At 48.3% G+C, this 20,829-nt stretch overlaps 1 long non-coding RNA gene across 1 annotated transcript in view; it reads left to right on the top strand.

Moving 5' to 3' along the window:
• Positions 1-224: 224 nt before the first annotated feature.
• LOC126183778 (uncharacterized) overlaps positions 225-20,829 on the top strand; it is a 40,780-nt gene continuing 20,175 nt past the window's right edge. The window contains exon 1 of the long non-coding RNA XR_007536812.1: positions 225-313. This is a non-coding gene — a long non-coding RNA (uncharacterized LOC126183778). The remainder of the gene's footprint in view (positions 314-20,829) is intronic.

Here is a 20,829-nt window from a genome sequence, read left to right as displayed (position 1 = left end):
AGAAAGTATTTGGGACACCAAGGAAAACAATGGGAACCGATACTAACTAATTAGCCCAGCCTTTGCATGGCGTCGTTACTTTGTTCACTGCCAAGTAAACCGGTAATAAATATGAGGAAGAAAGTTTCACTAATATCGATGTGTGGCGCCTCGGGTTTGACTGTTATCGATTCCTTATGAACCACTGTTCTTCACTATTAGTGTCTCTGGCTTACTCGTTTTGCGTCGACTGCGGCCGGTCGTAAGCCAGTCTGTTGCTGACCCCCAAGTCTCCTGTTTCCTTGCCCACCGCAGCGTTGCGATGGACGAAGAGGTAAGTTGTCGCTGTTTCTTATGGCAGCAGAGCTTCTTGTAATGAGGAGGAACCTAGAGTTCTGTCTGTATAAACAATGTCATAGCTATAGAGGGAAAAAAAAAGTTTTGTGTAGTGGTGGCTTGGTAAGTTTGTGTTGAGGCGCTTTAGATGGACGCTGTCGAGGAAAACACTGGCTTCGTGTGGATTTTTTTTTTATTCGCCAGATAAGGAATGGTGATGGATGGAGGATACTTACGTATTAAATAGAGTAAGTTCGGTAAAGACCCAATGTGATAAGTTTACTCGCATTCGCCCCTAAAGGTCAGCTTTCGGTTGGTTAATCTCTTACTGCCGTCTCTCTCTATTCTTTTCGCCCCTTGCAGGGAATCTTGCATCGTGCTGTAATCTTTCCTTTTGACAAAGCGAAACTAGCTAGCACAAAAAAAAGCCTCCAGAATGGTTTGAAGTTTCCGTTTTTAGTCCAGTGCTGTTCGTGATGGGAAATGCAACCACAAAGTAGATCCTAGGAACATGCAGTTTCTGTAGTTAGGGTGTGTAGGGATGTTGAAGCCGGTAAAAAAATAACTATTTTGGTATTTATCAAACTAGACTTCGACAAAACTGTCGTGCAATCGTTTCCATTGCATCCCGAAATGCATTTGAGGTAATTTAGGATGCCCAAAAGTACCATAACGTAAGGGCACATAAATCCCTGGAACACGAACCTTGACATTTTTTCATGCTTATAATTCGCACTTGAAATATTTTTAAGAATCTCCGTCGGTTACTTTCCGCCGAAAAAGTTATTTTAACGTAATTTTTCTGTTTCGGAAATCAGTTTCCATATTTGCGGAGCTGAATATAAAATATGAAATGTAACTAATTTTGAAACTGTCTGGCGGATCTTATGCCTGAAAACAAACTTAAAACTTGATTTTTCCTAACTAACTTTTGATCAGAATTAAATCAGGAAATTGCCAAATTTTACAAACGTATGGAATTTGATAATCCTTTCTTTCCTTGTAAGGAAAAATTTGTACTTACATGGAAAACGCCCAACTGAAATATTTTTTTTTTCCTTGCCCGTTTGATAGAGCAGCGGTCTACCTAGCAAGTCGGACAACCGCCTGAATCACTGTTTCGTGTCATTGGGACATTAAAAATTTAGTGTACAGGGGCTGAGATACGCGTTCTGGAAGTTCTGTCTTATTTTACTGTCACGATCAATTTTACACTACTCATGTCTACGCCATATTCTGCAATTTTCAGGATGTAATGTAGTGCAGATTATCTGTAAGAGTATCCAATCAGCTTCATAAACATAACTATCTCGCCAAATGGAGTGCGCCGGTCAATTTACAAGAATATCAAATGTTCGCAAATTTGAACTCAACGTGCTGTTACTTTGCTTTAACGATTGACATCATTTAGTTGAATATTTCACAGTAGCCGCCTTTCCCAAAGGAGAGTGGAATTTTGCGCGCTCTGTAAACGTTGTTACCAGAAAAAGCTGAAAATAAGTGTTAAATCTCCCACCAGAAGCCCTAGAGCAAATCATTAGTTTATTATAGGAATTGTGAAGGAAAGCAAGGGAAATTTCTTAAACTCCTGAAACTTACTAATTATGCCTTCTGCCTACGTTCTTAATGGAATAGTTTGTATGAGATTTTGAGTATATCGCATCCTGGTGAGAGCAGCGAAAAAACTCAAATGCAATCCTAGAGAACTAGTCTTAAGGAATTCTTTTAAAACTTAAAAGGAAACCGTATAAGTAAATATTGTTGGCAGTAAATTTCATATTTTTCGCACACGTTGGGAGACTTCACACATTTTTCAGTGACCTAAACTGCAACTGCTGTTTCTGGACTTATCAGTTTTCTTGCTGGGATGCTATATTTTTTCCAGGCAGGGACTGTTAGGATACCTGCGAATACTTCCTGTATTCATTTTTAGTAGTGGGACGCTGGTTAACACGAGAAAATATAGTACTGGAAGCTTTTGGAACCCAGAACCACCAAGCATTCAGTTGCAAGAATAATGGCGAGCGGCGAGTTTCCAGATCTCCAGGTGAGACTCGGGGCGGACTTGCTATTAGTAATATCGCTGTGGCTCTACAAACTCAGTTGATAAAGCTATCGGTGTGCAGGGGCAGGACGGTCCTCTCCTGCACGACCTGGATGTGTCCTACATATGCGCATATTTACAGCAATGGAGCTGAGGCATAGTTTACTGTTATCAGAAAGTTATGTTAGTATGATTTGTGTTAAACTAAGCTGTACCCGTGTAGTGATTTTATTCCTAATGTTCTTTGGTTGTTGCTAATGCAAAGTATGCTGTAAATGGTAAACAGGTGGGACTGACTTGTTAGGCTGTATGACTACTTGTTTGGTTATCTATTAACTTGTAGTTTAGACAAGAGAATAGCTTTCGAAATGTGATGCTACAGAAGAATGCTGAAGATTAGATGGGTAGATCACATGACTAATGAGGAGGTATTGAATAGAACCGGAGAGAAGTCAAGTTTGTGGCACAACTTGACTAGAAGGGGATCGGTTGGTAGGACATATTCTAAGGCATCAAGGGATCACCAATTTGGTATTGGAGGGCAGCGTGGAGGGTAAAAATCGTAGAGGGAGACCAAGAGATGAATACACCAAGCAGATTCAGAAGGATGTAGGTTGCAGTAGGTACTGGGAGATGAAGCAGCTTGCACAGGATAGAGTAGCATGGAGAGCTGCAATAAACCAGTCTCAGGACTGAAGACCACAACAGTGTGCACTTTGCAGGAAGTGCAAAATATCCCGTGGGATGGTAATAGAACTAAGGAAAGTTTCTTTAAACCATAAACAAAATTTGCCGAATGCGGACTTGGATTATGTGATTTACTCTAATTGGGCAATATGCACTAATGTTGAATTCTAGTGGCACTTCATGGTTTTTCCCCGAGATATTTACTACTTACTGCTTTGTACAGAATTCTGTTTTTTCCAAGTCAGTCCGCTTGGAGCAAACGACATTTTGACGAATGTTTCCTCGTGTTGATCATGACATCTCCTAGACCAGATGCAAACGTGTGTAAAGGAAGATTTCTACATCAGCAACTTTTAAATATGAGTGCACAATTCCAGTCGTGTTGTGTACGAAATATATTTACCAAAAGATGGTGCTATCAAAGTGCTTCCTGTTTAATATGAACAAATTATTTGCGCCTATTCGCTGTACAGTAATTCTCACATTCATTAGAATAAATTGTCACAATTAAAATAAATTTTGGTCGTTGGTATTACAATAACATTTCCTCAATTGAAAATGGCTGAAGGCATCTGCACTCACAATGGCCTTTGCTTTTGAGAATGGTCGTTGATGTATGGATTTGCGAGAGCATTTCTCAAGTAGTGTACATTCTAACATAGAATTCTAAGTGAACCAGTCACTTGTATGTATTTTAGGTTGCTGCTAGATACTAGTTCGCACAAAGTTTATACAAACTTTAAATTTTCTCGGGTCGTGTCATAAGATGACAATGAGTATATTTTCGGTGTTACCAGCTGTTCTACGCCGTCTAGATTACTAAGCTGCTAATCCAGGGCATAGCTCAGAAGTAGCCCAGCTAACGTCTTCCAGGGCAAAAATTTTCGTTTCAATAGTCTATACTGTTAGCAGAATTTAAAATGCTGTCGTCCAGTACTCATTGAGCTGTAATCTTAAACTTTTAATAAAAGTATTACTCTTGGAGGTAGTGTAACTCATGGTTCACAAATTACGGACTACATTCATCCAGTATTTGAAAAGAAAATTTTTGGCGGTTTTAAACAAACTTATAACTAACTTCAAACCTTTGCAAAATATTCTCCATTAACTCCCTCAAATGGACACGAAAAGTTCACTTAGTGTCGCTGTTCATGCAATAAAGCTCTGCGTCGGGCATAACGTTCCTATGTATTACTTCTTTACTAGTAACTCTATTTGCGACAATTCTTGCTGGCGGTATCCACTTACACCACCGAAAGTACCTGCAAGATTTTCATTGACTCCGTTTGGGATATGTTTGATACATGGGAGTTGGAGTCTTTAAAGAATCAGCGGCGGGGCATCACATGTATACGGTACATCAATCGTAAACATATGCGTGTAATTATCCGTGCACATGATTTTTTTCTGAGGCGGTTTACGCATATAGCACGTACTGTGGGCCTCACCCTGTCCGCTGTCTTGCCGTCCCACTGCTAAGTTTAGGGGGAAACTTAGTTAAGTTTGAATGGAAAATTTCTAGCCGTGTATACAGGACTGTGCATTACTTCTAAAGCACGGGACATAAACTGGAGATAAACTCATGGGAAGGGTTGTAACATCTGAAAAGGTGACGTATGACGTAATAAAGCTGAATCATGTTAAGGTAGGTGCAAGTGTAGCAGATACAGTGTCTACTGTACATGGTAGCACGCTGCGAGTTAACCCTAGAGTGTAGTGTTGCGTCTCAAACGCCCAGGTCCTATTTTAAAAATTTTCTTGCAGTTCAACTGCAGGTTAATGAAAATTTAAATACTTAACCATTTTTAGTTCTTAGCGTTACTATTAAAGAATGAAAGGGTATATAGACAAATTTCAGTGTCTTAAGTAATAATAAAATTAAGGAACATTGCAATCCATTACGGCGATGATTCCCTTATCCCACAAGTTACATTTTTGTACCAGTCTCTTATGGTGTTGATCACTTCTGTGGCAAGAAATGTTTTGTCACGTTTCTGTGACAGTTGAATCATAGCAGTTCGTCTGCTTCTGATGGTATCTAGCTTGGTCACAAGGAACATCGGAGATACGGAATACACGCATCGGTGCAACGAACCCGATTATCGATAAATATCACTGCGTAGGTAGTGCATAACTGACTCAAGATATTGGCTGTTTAGAGCAGTACAACAAACACAATTTATATTCGATGACGATAGAAGCTGAAGATATAGATTAAAATTTGTGCCATGACTTGTGACTTGAACCAAAGTCTCTTGCTTACTAGGCAAATGTGATTTCTTTGCCGACAAATTTTTGAGCCGGAAAGAAGTGAATAATGAAGAAAAGAAATGTAAGTGGGGTGTATTGGGCTCCAGTGTCTTCCCAGGGTTAACAAACTTTGGAAGTTGGCTAACAGACGCACGACGCAAGGTCATGTCGTAAATGAGGAAGTGTCTAAGGTGGATCTTCGTTATTGCAGAAACGTTTATTTCAGCGCGTAAATCGCCCCACTGGACAATGGACGAACGGACGCCACGTCGTCTCAGCAGTTTCGGGATATCAACGCTCTACCGAGTGAGGCTGCTGCTTCAGAAACAGTTCTTCTAGGACTGTAAGGAGCATAAGCTTCAATCTCAAAGACCGATATAAGTGTCTTTCAATGACTTTCAGCCACTCAGTTAACAAAGGTTCGCATACGTTCTATGAATTTTTAAAGAATATATTCGTGGTAATTCTAATTAAACCATTTTTATTACGGACTTGACACATTGTTGGTGATAGCGACTGATCGCTTTACAGTGTTAATAGTTTGCCTGAAATTCTTATACCTTTGCAATAAGACTATGCAAAACAGATGAATAGCGACGCCGCTTGACCCTACTTACAAAAGCTGCCCTACACATTCTTCTCATTTACTAGAACAGCATTGAATATATCAGATAAATCACAGAAGTAATACAAATAAAACATCAAAGTAAGATAAGATAGGGCAGGAAGTCGGCCCTGGGCTAATCAAAAGGACCATCCCTGCATTCCCCTCAATAACCTGGGGAAACCATCAAAAACCCAAATCAGGATCGGCAGACAGGGAATAAACTCTGGTCCTCCAAAATGAGTCCAGTGCATATAGTACCCACCTCGATAGGTACGTGATTGGAAGGGAATCACAAAGATATATTCATGAGTACAGCATGCACAGTAAGTAAACCAATGACGTAGGTCATTCATGAAACTTTGATACAAAACACCACTGAAAAAGTAGTTAGGTAGCATTGCTGAAAAGTATAACGCACAAGAACTAACCTAGCACCAGATGCCTTCTGCGAGTTGTACCGCACTGCTTCTGGAATGGGGAAACATTGAAACTTCCTGGCAGATTAAAACTGTGTCGGACCGAGACTCGAACTCGGGACCTTTGCCTTTTGCGGGCATGTGCTGTACCAACTGAGCTACCCAAACACGACTCACGCCCAGTCCTCACAGCTTTACTTCTGCTAGCATCTCGTCTCCTACCTTCCAAACTTTACAGAAGCTCTCCTGCTTTGCAGGGTGAAAATCTCATTCTGGAAACATCCCCCAGGCTGTGGCTAAGCCATGTCTTCGCAGTATCCTTTCTTTCAGGAGTGCTAGTTCTGAAAATTTCGCAGGGGAGCTTCTGTAAAGTTTTGAAGATAGGAGACGAGATACTGGCAGAAGTAAAGCTGTGAGGACGGGGCGTGAGTCGTACTTGGGTAGCTCAGTTGGTAGAGCACTTGCCCGCGAAAGGCAAAGGTCCCGAGTTAGTCTCAATCCGGCACACAGTTTTAATCTGCGAGGAAGTTTATCAGCGCACACTCCGCTGCAGAGTGAAAATCTCATTCAGCAGAAACATTTGCAAAGACACAATATAGACAGTACATGAGTTAACAGAATCAAAGGAACTCAACGAGGGTATAGTATTGCTATAAGCTAGCATACTCTCATTGTAGAAACACTTCTTAACAAAAATGATCAACTCTGCTCTCAGAGCAGTTTCCATCTGCAACCTCTGCTTGCAGAGCATTAGGAAAGACACCAACGTGGCTTGCGTGCTTTCAGTATGGATTATTTTAACTTCTATATGGAGCGTCCCACACTTGCGAGTATTAAAACTGTGATAGGATTTGGTTTGCAGATTATAATCTAAAAGTATGTGTACAGGTAGGGTACAGTAAACAAACCCAACTTGTTAAATATGGACTTGCAGTGAGCCCTAACAGAGCTATGTGCCAAGATGGATAGCAATTTTTTGTAATCTAAAAGTTTCATTTGCTAGACTATTAATTTTATAACAGAAATCTATTCCAAAAACTAAAAGGGACCGGAAAAACCATTCTAGCGCCATCTTAGGAGTAAACTTTCTCTAATTCTCAGAGCAAAACATCTCTGGGACAGTTTAGTTATGGTCCTTCTAGTTTCTTAGTCAACATACTTTCCTAAAAGTGCATCATACCTTTCCTCATTTCCATCCAGTACCAGATGTAGATCTTGGTTTTGATTCATCTTCCCAAATTATATGTAGTTTTTCGCATTGTCACCCTATGGACGGTGAACCACGAATGAAAGGATATGATGACTTGATCAGTTGGCGGCAGGTTCCTTAGCTTCTCACTACTACTCTAGTGTCGTCTCCAAACATGATTTTGGCTGCAGTTTCCGGTGTATCATTTATATAAATAAGACGGGGGGGGGGGGGGGGGTGAACACATTCTGGGTTACACCTATTTCGACTTTTCTTGCATCAGACTAATTTGATTTAACGATTAGTATGAACTATTGTGAGCTAAACAACCTGTGATATTTTACAAATATGAATGAAACCACTTATTTTGTTCCTTTTATCGCTGTTGCTTCCAACTTATCTAAAAGAATTTCACGACGAACCATATCGAAAGCTTTAGAAAGGCCTAAATTAGCTCACCATTGTTATCCAAATTTCTAAGTACTGAATCATCCATCGCTGGTCCTGCACTACTTGTTCTAAAACAATACTGATCATCATTCAGTAGGCTATGGTCGTCTAAGTACTCAGTGATTCGTTGTTTCATTAATTACTTTGATAATGCCGACAAGAGTGAAATAGGTCGATAATTTTAAATTTAATGCCTATTCGCAGTAGTCAGTAAAGGTATAACTTAACTTTTTAATATTTGGAAACACTTCAATGAAATATACATTAACAATGAGTGAAGAGCTTTGTGACTTGTGAAACAGTATGGATAACTCACTGCTACGTCAACACCAGTTAACGTTATCGTTTCAGGCTTTACTCACCTATAATTCGCGCTCGCTAGTTGCACTGTACCCCGTACTGTATGCTGGTGAATAAAACCAAAGTTTATCCTGATCATAGAAATTTAAGTGTTTCTATATCGTTTATAAAGTTATCCTTTTTACGATTCTGCAGTTCTTTTTGCCAATAGTGATATCAGCATTTGTAAGAGCTTTTTCGTGCTCTTAATGTCACTTCCCTGTAATACCCCATAAGGATGTTCATTTATTTCCTGATATTCTTGTTACCATTTCTAGGTAGCTTTCCTTTGCAATTACCTATCGATACCTTCCTTAAGTCTTTATATATTTAATAAACCTGGTCTGTGGATCTTTCCATTTGGGGACTGAGTATTTCTGAAGTCTTACAGGAAATATCACTGCCTGATGAAATCTAGGAACTAGTCTGTGATCAGTGGGCCAGTCAATCTATTACGGAAAGTAATTTCAGTATTGGACATAAATATTGAAAAGTATTATAAGGATAGTTCGCACTGGAACGTGAAAGCACTTCTAACTGGGATTGATTACTCAGGCTACTAACAACTCAATTTTCTGCAGAAAAAATTCTTAGAGAATAAACTCCTCTTTCATAGGTACAACTGGAATTATAAGGATGAGGGAACGGTGATTAGATAACCCTAAATCAGTATTATTAATACGTCTCTGTGGTGTAAACATTTGAAAGTACAGTGTCTGACTTACATTTACGCTTGTGGGGGCTATTTATGAGAACGCATGTTTTTGTGCGATATATTAAACATTTTCAGCAGATTTATGCGCAAGGTCTATATTGAAGACCCCATATACAATTACAGTCGCTCTTTCAGTATAAAATACTTCCACCAAACTACAATTTATAGTGAACTAGCGACCTGGTACGGTTTCGCAGGATTCCCTAGGGGTTCAGTTCCATCGCGAGTTTGTGTGTGGTGCACACGGGGCCCTGAGCCGCTACAGCCCATTCTTCTTTCCTGGGCTGCAGTTCCTTTCCCATGGTTCTGCCTCCCTCTCCCTGCTCCTTAGCTTCTGCCTCTCCTTCCATTCTGTGTTCTTATTTAGGTCGACCTGTATATCCACCTGGATTCTTGTATTCCTTTTGGTTTTTGTTACCCTTGCCTTTCCCTTTTCATCCTTCGTTTTTGGCATTTTTAGTCTCCATTTGGGGTAGACAACTACTTTTAAATTTTCTTTGTGTCATTTGGGGATAACTCCACCTAGCACATATGACGTGGATTTCTCTCCCATTCCTCCCTTCCCCCCACCTGCTACAGGCCTGGGGGTTAGAATAGGCCCGAGGTATTCTGGCCTGTTGTAAGAGGCTACTAAAAGGAGTCACACCTCTAGGCCTTTGTGCTGGTCCCATGTAGGGTTTGACCTCCATTTTCAAAATTTTCCCAAAGAGCGAGCCAATTGGGAAGGGCGCCTTACATGGTGCATAGTGTCTATTGTGCATAAAGATCTTTAGCCCACTTTCTCGCAGAGGCATTGTAGTCCCGCTCATCAATCAATCTCTTGGGTGAGGACACCTTCCTGGGTGTTTTCCTCCACCCACTATGCAGTGTCCTTTTCTGCACCAATGATGACCATGGAACTATTCGCATCTCATATCCACCCTCCCAGGGGTCCACAACTCTTTTGTGGATACGTGTGTGGCGAGCACGGGGCCCCGAGCTATTGCAGCCTTCTTTCTCTCCAGGACTGCATTTCCTTCCCCTTCCCCTCATTTCCCCCCCCTGCGGGTTCGGGGGTTAGAATAGGCCCGCGGTATTCCTGCCTGCGCCGTTAACTCCCCACGTATGCCAAGGAGTAGATGCCTATCCTCCTGGGGTATCAGGACTCCCGGCAACGGCCATCCTGCCAGGTGGCCTTTGCTGTGGCTGGGTGGCGCCCGTGGGGAGGGCCCTTGGTCGGAGTAGGTGGCATCAGGGCGGATGACCCGCAATGAAGCGTGGTCCATCATCTCTCGCTGGCGGCCAGCCGCCAGCAGTCTCTAAGCGTTCTCGGGCTCAATTTAATGCTCAGAAGTACGATCCGAAAACGTTCCCCTCCCTGGCCACGCCGTGGGAAGAGCGTAAGTCCCAGGATGGAGGTAACAGTTATTCGCCCCGATTCTTAGTTTGCACGAGAGCTGATGGGGAGTCTTTTCTCTCCACAAAGCCTCAGTTCTTCGTCGAGCATTTAGAGGACAAGTTTGGGGAGGTGGAGGGCTTGTCTAAAATGCGCTCTGGCTCAGTACTGATACAAACGGCATCCTCCGCCCAGTCACGCAGGTTACTTGCTTGTGACAAGTTGGGGGATGTTAACGTTACTATTACTCCACATAAGAGTTTAAATATGGTCCAGGGTGTTATTTTCCATAGGGACCTCCTTTTGCAGTCTGATGACGAGCTGCGCGCCAACTTAGAACGTAGAGGTGTTCATTTCGTCCGGCGCGTTCATCGGGGTCCGAGGGACAATCAGGTTGCTACCGGTGCCTTCATCTTGGCCTTCGAGGGTGATACGTTACCGGAAAAGGTCAAGGTGATGGTCTACCGATGTGACGTCAAGCCCTATATCCCTCCCCCGATGCGGTGCTTCAAGTGCTGGAAGTTCGGCCATATGTCTTCCCGCTGCACTTCCAGCCTCACATGTCGAGATTGCGGACGCCCATCTCATCCCGATACTCCATGTGCCCCGCCTCCCATCTGCGTCAACTGCGGGGAGCACCATTCACCTTGCTCGCCAGACTGCAGAATATTCCAGAAAGAGCGCAAAATCATGGAATATAAGACCCTGGACCGACTGACTTATACTGAGGCCAAACGGAAATACGACCGATTACATCCTGTGCGAATGACAACTTCCTACGCCGCTGCTACAACACCTGTGCTAGCCCCATCAGTTTCACGCCTTCCGGCCGGATCGACGAGTGGTACAACTCCTCCTGCCCCCTTGCCAGTGGGGGGCTCTACCCACCGGGTTGCTCCTGTGCCACGTACCTCAGGAGCAACACCATCCCCCCCATCGGGGACGTTGGTCCCCGCTTCTAAGCCGGAGAAGTGTCCAACTTCTTCGGCTTCTCACGCTCGCAAGGGGTCCCTTGGGTCCCTCCCTTCCCAGGTTTCCACCGGCGGGAAGGCTGACGATCGACAGTGGCGTAAGTGCCCACAATCTGCAGGTCGAAGGGCTTCCCGATCCTCCTCAGTCCCGGAGACTGAATCGGTGAAGCCCTCCCAGCCAGTTAAACCCAAGGAGCAGCGTGAGAAATCAAAGAAGAGCAGCTCTAAGCCCAAGGAACGCGCGGTGGTAGCCACCCCATCGCAACCTTCTAGCTCTGCGTCTGGGGACGAGGTGGAGATTCTGGCGTCCGCTGAGGACCTCGATCTCGCCGGTCCCTCAGACGCCGTGAATAGCAATAGCACTAGCACGGGTGCTCAATCGGAGGCAGCAGGTGACCCAGCGGCGTAATCTGCCGTCCCAGTCCCGGCACGCCTTTCTCAGCCATGGACAAAACCATCCTCCAGTGGAACTGCAGCGGTTTCTTCCACCATCTAGCTGAGCTCCGCCAACTTATCAGCCTTCACCCTTTCCTCTGCATTGCTCTGCAGGAAACTTGGTTTCCAGCAATGCGCACCCCCGCCCTCCGTGGCTATCGGGGTTATTATAAGAACCGAGCAGCTTATGAAAGGGTGTCTGGTGGCGTCTGCATCTATGTCCTTAACTCTCTTCACAGCGAGTCTGTCCCTCTACAAACAGCTTTAGAGGCTGTCGCTGTTAGGGTGTGGACGCCGCAGGCTCTTACCGTCTGCAGTATTTATCTTCCACCGGAGGGTGATGTCGCGCAGCATGTCCTGGCTGCGCTGATAGCCCAATTGCCGCCACCTTTCTTATTACTGGGCGACTTTAACGCCCATAACCCTCTGTGGGGTGGGTCAGTGGCAACAGGTCGAGGCGCCACCGTTGAGCATTTATTGTCGCAGCTCGATCTCTCGATTTTGAATGATGGTGCCTCCACACACTTCAGTGTGGCGCATGGCACCTACTCCGCCATTGACCTTTCAATCTGTAGCCCTAGCCTCTTACCATCTGTCCACTGGAGTGTGCATGACGACCTGTGTGGTAGTGACCACTTTCCGATTTTTCTGTCACTACCACAGCGTCACTCTTCTGGGCGCCCTAGCAGATGGGCTATGAATAAGGCTGACTGGGACTTGTTCTCCTCCACTGCCGCTATTGAGCCTCTCTCAACTGATGCCATTGATGCGGTGGTTACATCGGTCACCGCCGGCATCGTCACTGCCGCCGAGTCTGCCATTCCCCGTTCTTCTGGGTCCCCTCGGCGGAGGGCTGTGCCTTGGTGGTCGCCTGAGATCGCTGAAGCGATTAAAGATCGCCGGCGGGCGCTCCAGCGTCACAAGCGACATCCCTCCATGGACCACCTTATTGCCTTCAAACGGCTGCGTGCGCGGGCCCGCCTCCTTATCCGCCAAGGCAAGGAGGAGTGCTGGGAGCGGTATGTGTCCACCATTGGCCTCCATGTCACTCCATCGCAGGTCTGGGCCAAGATTCGACGGGTCTTCGGCTATCGGACCCCTGCCAGCGTCCCTGCGCTCTCACTGCATGGAGCAGTTTGTACTGACTCCGACGTCATTGCAAACCGCTTAGCAGAGCATTTTGCTATGAGTTCCGCTTCTGCGAATTACCCCCAGGCCTTCCGCTCCATTAAAGAGCGGATGGAACGTCGGAGCCTTTCTTTTCGAACCAACGCTTCTGAACCCTACAACGCTCCATTCAGTGAGTGGGAATTTCAGAGTGCCCTTGCCGCTTGCCCTGATACCGCTCCCGGGCCAGATCGCATCCACTGTCAGATGCTGAAACACCTTTCAGTGGACTGCAAGCGACGCCTCCTCGACCTTTACAACCGTCTCTGGGTCGAGGGTGAGTTTCCGTCGCAATGGCGGGAAAGTATTGTCATCCCCATTTTGAAACCTGGAAAGAACCCTCTGGAGGTGGACAGCTACCGTCCCATTAGTCTCACCAACGTTCTTTGCAAGTTGCTTGAACGGATGGTGAGCCGGCGCTTAAATTGGGTGCTGGAGTCTCGGGGCCTTCTGGCTCCATCTCAGGGTGGGTTCCGTAAAGGCCGCTCCGCCACCGACAATCTGGTGAGCCTTGAGTCGGCCATCCGTACAGCCTTTGCCCGCCGTCAGCACCTGGTCGCTGTCTTTTTCGACATGCGGAAGGCGTACGATACGACATGGCGTCATCACATCCTTTCTACGCTTCATGGATGGGGTCTTCGGGGCCCTCTGCCGATCTTTATCAGAAATTTTCTGTCGTATCGTACCTTCCGCGTGCAAGTCGCGGCCTCGTATAGTTCCTCCCTCGTCCAGGAGAACGGGGTACCCCAGGGCTCTGTCCTCAGTGTCTGCCTGTTTTTAATTGCAATAAACGGTCTCGCTGCGGCAGTGGGAAATTCTGTCTCCGCTTCCCTGTATGCTGACGACTTCTGTCTTTACTATAGTTCTATTAGCATTGCAGCAGCTGAACGTCAGCTACAGGGCGCAATCCGCAAGGCGCAGTCTTGGGCTGTAGCGCGTGGTTTTCAGTTTTCGGCAGCCAAGACCCGCGTTATGCATTTCTGCCGGCGCCGAACGGTCCATCCTGAGCCGCGGCTTTATCTTGCCGACGAAATTCTAGCTGTGGTGGAGACCCACAGGTTTTTGGGTGTCCTTTTTGATGCCCGGTTGACTTGGCTGCCTCATATCCGGCAGCTTAAACAAGCGTGTTGGCGGCATCTCAACGCCCTGCGTTGTTTGAGCCACACCCGCTGGGGCGCCGACCGATCTACCCTGTTGCGGCTCTACCAGGCGTTAATCCAGTCTCGCCTGGATTATGGGTGCCTAGCTTATGGCTCAGCATCCCCATCTGCGTTGCGGGTGCTGGACCCAATTCTCCACAGCGGGATACGCCTTGCCACTGGTGCTTTCCGCACCAGCCCTGTGGACAGCGTCCTAGTGGAGGCAGGTGTACCTCCACTGCGGTTCCGACGCCAACGTTTGCTGGCCGCTTATGCTGCCCATGTTTTTAGCTTGCCCGGGCATCCAAATTATCGTGTCCTGTTCCCGCAGTCAGTCGTCCATCTGCCAGACCGTCGGCCCCGGTCGGGTTGTCCGATCGCCGTACGCGTCAAGGAGCTTCTCTGTGGGCTTGGGTTTTTCCCTGTTCCACCTCCTTTCCGGGCGCCTCTGCGTACACCCCCGTGGTGTGTTCCTCGCCCTTGCCTTCGGCTCGACTTGGCACAGGGCTCGAAGGACTTGGTCCCTCCAGAGGCCTTCCGCCGCCGCTTTTATTCCATCCTGGCCACGTATCAGGGCTCTGGAATTGTTTACACTGACGGTTCGATGGTTGCTGGTCGTGTCGGGTATGCGCTAACTCTAGGGGACCATTGTGAACAACGGTCCTTGGCGGCTGGCTGCAGCGTTTACACTGCTGAGCTAGTCGCCATCTTTCGTGCCCTAGAGTATATCCGCTCCTGCTCAGGTGAGTCCTTCGTTATCTGTAGCGATTCCCTGAGCGGTTTACGAGCTCTCGACCAGTGTTTTCCTCGTTCTCGTCTGGTGATGGCTATCCATGAGTCCCTGCATACTCTTGCGCGTTGCGGCCGCTCTGTGGTCTTTGTGTGGACCCCCGGTCATGTCGGTATCCCAGGCAATGAACATGTCGACCGCCTGGCGAAAGAGGCCACGAGTAAACAGTCTCTGGACGTTGGCCTCCCAGAGACTGATTTGCGGGCAGTCCTCCGCCGAAAAGTTTTTGCGCTTTGGGACGCTGAATGGCGCAATCGGATCATGCCCAATAAACTCCGTGCAATCAAGGAGACGACGACTGTGTGGCAGTCATCCCTGCGAGCCAACCGCAGGGACTCTGTCGTCCTTTGTCGGCTCCGCATTGGCCACTCCCACCTGACACACAGTTATTTACTGCGCCGGGAGGACCCTCCTGTATGTCGCTGCGGGGCGGCTTTGACAGTGGCCCACATTTTGTTGGCCTGCCCCCTTTTAGCTGTGGTCAGGCAGACATTTGCGCTGCCTGATACGCTCCCTGCCCTCTTATGTGATGACCCTGGTATGGCTGCCTTAGTTTTACGTTTTATTAGGGCAGGGAGTTTTTATTCTTTCATCTGAGTGTTTGTTCTGTTCTTTTGTGTTGATTCTGGCCATTGGCCTACGATTTTACGCTGAGTTTTTAATGTGTTCTCGGTGGTTGGCTTTTCCTTTTTATCTCTATGGTCGGCCAACCACTGTCACACTCCGTGTGATTTTAATATGTTTCGTCTGATCTCTGTCGGAGTATTTCTTGTCCTGTGTTGTCTGACGTCTTTCCTGTTGTTAGTTTTTTTTTTTTTTTTATTCTCTTTGGGTGGTTTTACTTTTTTTTTTGGAAAAAGGGACCGATGACCGTCGCAGTCTGGTCCCTTTAATCCCCCCAAACCAACCAACCAACCCTCATTTCCCCTCCTTGATCCTTTCCCATCGCCCTCTCCTCTCCCTCTCTTGGTGTCCTTGCTTATGTTGGCCCCACTATCCTCCTGGTTCTGTTAATTTTCCAATTTGGCTTTGTTGCATAATCTTCTCCTCTTGGCATTCCTTGGTCCCCCTCTGGGGTTTGACTTCCATTACAAAATTTCTCCTCCGTAGTGTGAGCCATTTGGGGAAGAGCACCTTACCTAGTGTCTCTGACGTGCGCCCTCCTAGTACAGTCCACCATTTCTTCAACGTCGTCATCTGATGCTAGGGTGCATAGCCAGCACGGTAGCCAGCCCGTGTGGTGGGGTTGCTATGTACCCTTCTGGTGGAGCCCCCTGAACACACAGGGATCACACTTCTGATACCTGCGCTGTGACCCTCATGCATGCCTTGGAGTGGTTGCTCGTCATCCTGGAGCATCGGAACTCCCGGCAATGGCCGCCATGCCAGACGGCCCTTGCTGTGGCTGGGTGGCGCCTGTGAGGACAGCCCTTGATCAGAGTGGGTGGTATCAGGGCGCACGCTATGCGAATGAAACGCATACGGGTCCAGAACTCTGGCCGTTCTTCTGCGGCCGTCTCTCTGTGTGGAACTGATTCCTCAAGTGCTGCTTCTTTTGCCCCTTCGGCCTTCCCTTCCATGGCTACCCCCTGGGAAGAGGGTCAGGCCCGTCGGCTAGGGGCAAAACCTTTCCCCCGTTACCTAGTTTGCACCAGGACTGATGGAGATACTTTCACCAATACCAAACCTTTATTCTTTGTGGAACACATTGAAGACAAGTTTGGCAAAGTGGACTCCCTGAGCAAGATGCGGTCGGGTTTGTTGCTGATAAAAACTGCTTCAGCTGCCCAGTCTGTGGCCCTTCGTGCCTATACCCATCTTCGCACAATTCCTGTGTCCATTGCCCCCACCAGTCTAAATATGGTACATGGTGTGAGTTTTCGCAGGGACCTCATCCTTCAAACTGATGAGGAACTTCGGGACAATCTCGGACGGCGGGGTGTTCACTTTGTTCGGCGTGTTCAGAAGGGTCCTAAAGACAATAGCATTGATACTGGTGCTTTTATCCTGGCCTTTGAAGGGGATACCCTTCATGAGAAAGTTAAGATTATGGTTTATCGATGTGATGTGAAGCCGTACATCCCACTTCCTATGAGGTATTTTAAGTGCTTGTGTTTTGGACACGTCTTCCCACTGTTCACAGGCTCCTCTCTGTGGTGACTGGACGTCCACTCCATGAGGGAGTCCCTGTGTTCCCCCTCCTGTGTGTGTAAGTTGTAGTGGTAGTCATTCTCCACGTTCACCAGATTGCCCAGTATATAAGGAGGAAAAGAAGATACAGGAGCATAAGTCCCTCGATCGTTTAACCTACACAGAGGCCTGTAAGAAATATACAAGTCTTCACCCTGTATCCATGACATCTAGTTATGCCTTGATTACATCTTCAACCCTTCCTCCCCCTTCCTTCCCCCTGCGGGTCCGGGGTAAGAATAGGCCCGAGGTATTCCTGCCTGTCGTACGAGGCGACTAAAACGAGTTTCAACTGTTTTGGCCTTCCATGTGATGGTCCCCCTTGGGGTTTGACCTCCATTTTTCAGAATTCTACAGAAGTACGAGCCTTTTGGGGAAGGACACCTTACGTGGTGTACCACTGGTCCTAAGTGCACTAAGACCTAGGCACTCAGCATTGCACTGGCGTTGTAACCATACCCACTATTCATCAAATTGGGCCTAAACGCCTGATGGGTTGTCCAAGTTACTCCCATAGTGCATCTCCATCTGCACCAGCGATCATGATGGACTTTCCATGGCACCAGAAATCCAGCACGGTAGCCAGCCCGTTGTGGTGGGGTCGTCATGTACCCTCTAGGTTGTAGCCCCCTGACAACACAGGGATCATACTGCCGATACCTGAGCTGCACCCTCCCCACGTCGGCCAAGGAGTAGATGCCCGTCTCCTTGGGGCATCAGGACTCCCGGCAATGGTCATCCTGCCAGGTGGCCCTTGCTGCGGCTGGGTGGCGCCCGTGGGGAGAGCCCCTGGTCAGAGTGGGTGGTATCGGGGCGGACGTTTCGCAGATGAAACGTCATCACGTACCAGGTCGCTCTGCAGCAGAGTCTTTCAAAAGAAAAGGTACCGTTTCTAGTTCTAGTTCTCCTGCCCTTTCCCCCTTGGCCACTCCATGGGAGGAGGGACAGGCCCGCCGGCTTGGGGCGAAGTACTTACCCCGCTATTTGGTCTGTTCTCGAACTGATGGGGGGACATTCACCACCTCCAAGCCCATGTTCTTTGTTCAGCACATTGAGGACATCTTCAGGGAAATCGCGGCTCTCAGCAAGATGCGTTCAGGGTCTGTTCTTATCAAGACCACCTCCGCCACAGTCGGCGGCGCTCCAGGCGTGCGACCGCCTAGGGGACATCTCAGTCTCCATTGTCCCACATCTGGCACTAAGTAGGACGCAGGGGGTTATTTTTCATCGTGACCTCCTGCTACAATCTGATGAGCTCAGGGCCAACCTGGAGCGCCGAGGCGTGCATTTCGTCCGGCGAGTCCAGCGCGGCCCCAAAGACTGTCGCATCGACACCGGGGCCTTTATCCTCGCCTTCGAGGGGGACGTTCTCCCGGAGAAGGTAAAGGTGATGCGCTACCGGTGTGACGTGCGACCCTACGTCCTGCCTCCTATGCGCTGTTTTAGGTGTTTGCGCTTTGGGCACATGTCGTCACGGTGTGAGGCTGAGCCCCTTTGTGGCGATTGTGGACGTCCTCTTCGTGAGGAACATACATGCACCCCACCACCTCGGTGCGTTAATTGTCCTGGCGTCCACTCGCCTAGATCTTTAGACTGCCCCGCATATCAGAAGGAGCAGAAGATACAAGAAATCAAAACTTTGGATCGGCTCTCTTCTTCTGAGGCCAGGAAGAAGTATGACCGCCTCCATCCCGTGCCATTGACCACATCGTTTGCCTCAGTTGTGTCCACTCCTTCCGCGGTATCCTCACCCCTATCCTCTCTCTCCTCCGCCCATCAGGGGGCTCTGCCTCCGCCTGCCAAATCCCTCCCTTCCAAATCCTCCTCCCCCGTGGCCCCCACCCCCTCTGCCCCATGGGCCACCCTTCCTCCTTCTCCCCCCACGCCACCTGAGAAGCGATCCTCTTCTCAGGTGTCCATCGGGGAAACGTTCCGGACCCCAGCTTCAGAGGTCCGGCGTTCCAAAACGGACCCTGCGTGTGAGGACCTTCTTCGGGTCCAGCCCACCATCCCTGTGCCTCCTTGGCCTTCCAAGAAGACCTCAAAGAAGTAGTCTCTATCCCCCTCTCCACCCCGGCGCGTTTCGTCTGACGCTCCATCCGTGAGTCGCTGCTCCCGGCCGTCCTCAGTTTCGCCGGGACGCTCTGCTGCCAGGCGCTCAGCTGGCCTTTCGTCGGCAAATGATGCTGCCCCTCCTACACAACCAGGAACAGCGGCCGCAGCTGGCGACGAGTCGATGGAACCGGATCCGCCTCCCGTCGGTTGTAGCGTTGTTCCCTCGCAACCTGGCCCTCCGCGGCCGTCGAGGTGACCAGCTCTTCCCCTGTCTCGTTCCCCCGACTTTTTGACTAGCGATGGCGTTGTTTCATTGGAACATAAGAGGTATTCGATCTCATCGGGAGGTATTACAACTGCTCCTCCGCCTGCACTGTCCGCTCGTCCTTGGACTCCAGGAAACCAAGTTGCGCCCGACTGACCGTATTGCCTTTACCCACTATACCTCGGAGCGGTATGACCTCACCCCTGTGGACGGTATCCCAGCTCATAGTGGGGTCATGTTGCTCGTTCGGGACGATGTCTCTTACCATCCCATCCCATTGACCACCCCACTCCAAGCAATAGCTGTCCGCATTACTCTTTCTGCTTTTACTTTTTCAGTTTGTACCATCTACACTCCACCGTCGTTTGCTGTTAGTCAGGCTGACATGATGCACCTGATCGTTCAGCTTCCCCCGCCGTTTTTATTGTTTGGCGACTTCAATGCCCATCATCCCCTTTGGGGCTCTCCTGCATCCTGTCCAAGAGGCTCACTCTTGGCAGATGTCTTCAACCATCTCAATCTTCTCTGCCTCAATACCGGCGCCCCGACTTTCCTCTCGGACTCTACTCATACCTACTCCCACTTGGACCTCTCGATCTGTTCTACCACTCTTGCCCGTCGGTTCGAGTGGTATGTCCTTTCTGACACCTATTCGAGCGACCACTTCCCCTGTGTCATTAGTCTCCTGCACCACACCCCATCCCCACGTCCTTCGAGGTGGAACATACTGAAAGCTGGCTGGGGACTTTACTCATCCCTGGCGACCTTTCTGGACCACGATTTTCCCAGTTGTGACAGTCAGGTCGAATACCTCACGGCTGTTATCAATGCTGCCGAACGTTCCATTCCTCGTACTACTACTTCTTCTTCACGTCGCGTTTCCGTCCCCTGGTGGAACGAGGCTTGTAGGGACGCTATCCGCGCTCGACGACGTGCTTTACGCACCTTTCGCCGCCATCCTACGTTGGCGAATTGTATTGAATACAAACGACTCCGAGCGCAATGCCGTAGAGTCATCAAAGACAGCAAAAAAGCTTGTTGGGCCTCTTTCAACAGCTCCTTTAACAGTTTTACTCCCTCTTCTGTCGTTTGGGGTAGCCTGCGCTGGCTGTCGGGCATTAAGGCCTACTCCTCGGTACCTGGCCTGACCTCACCTCGGGTAATGCAGTCCTTGTTGATCCTATGGCTGTCTCCAACGCCTTTGGCCGCTTTTTCGCGGAGGTTTCAAGCTCCGCCCATTACTATCCTGCCTTCATTGCCAGGAAAGAGGCAGCAGAGGCTCGGCGACCTTCCTTCCACTCGCTGGATCTGGAAAATTATAATGCCCCATTTACTATGCAGGAACTCGAACGTGCGCTTGCACTGTCCCGGTCCTCTGCTCCGGGGCCAGATGCCATTCACGTTCAGATGCTGGCACACCTTTCTCTGGC

Source organism: Schistocerca cancellata, chromosome 4 (assembly GCF_023864275.1).
Source record: "Schistocerca cancellata isolate TAMUIC-IGC-003103 chromosome 4, iqSchCanc2.1, whole genome shotgun sequence".
Taxonomy (NCBI): domain Eukaryota; kingdom Metazoa; phylum Arthropoda; class Insecta; order Orthoptera; family Acrididae; genus Schistocerca; species Schistocerca cancellata.
Note: the sequence above shows the minus strand (reverse complement) of the source record. Positions and strands in the feature narration are given on the sequence as shown.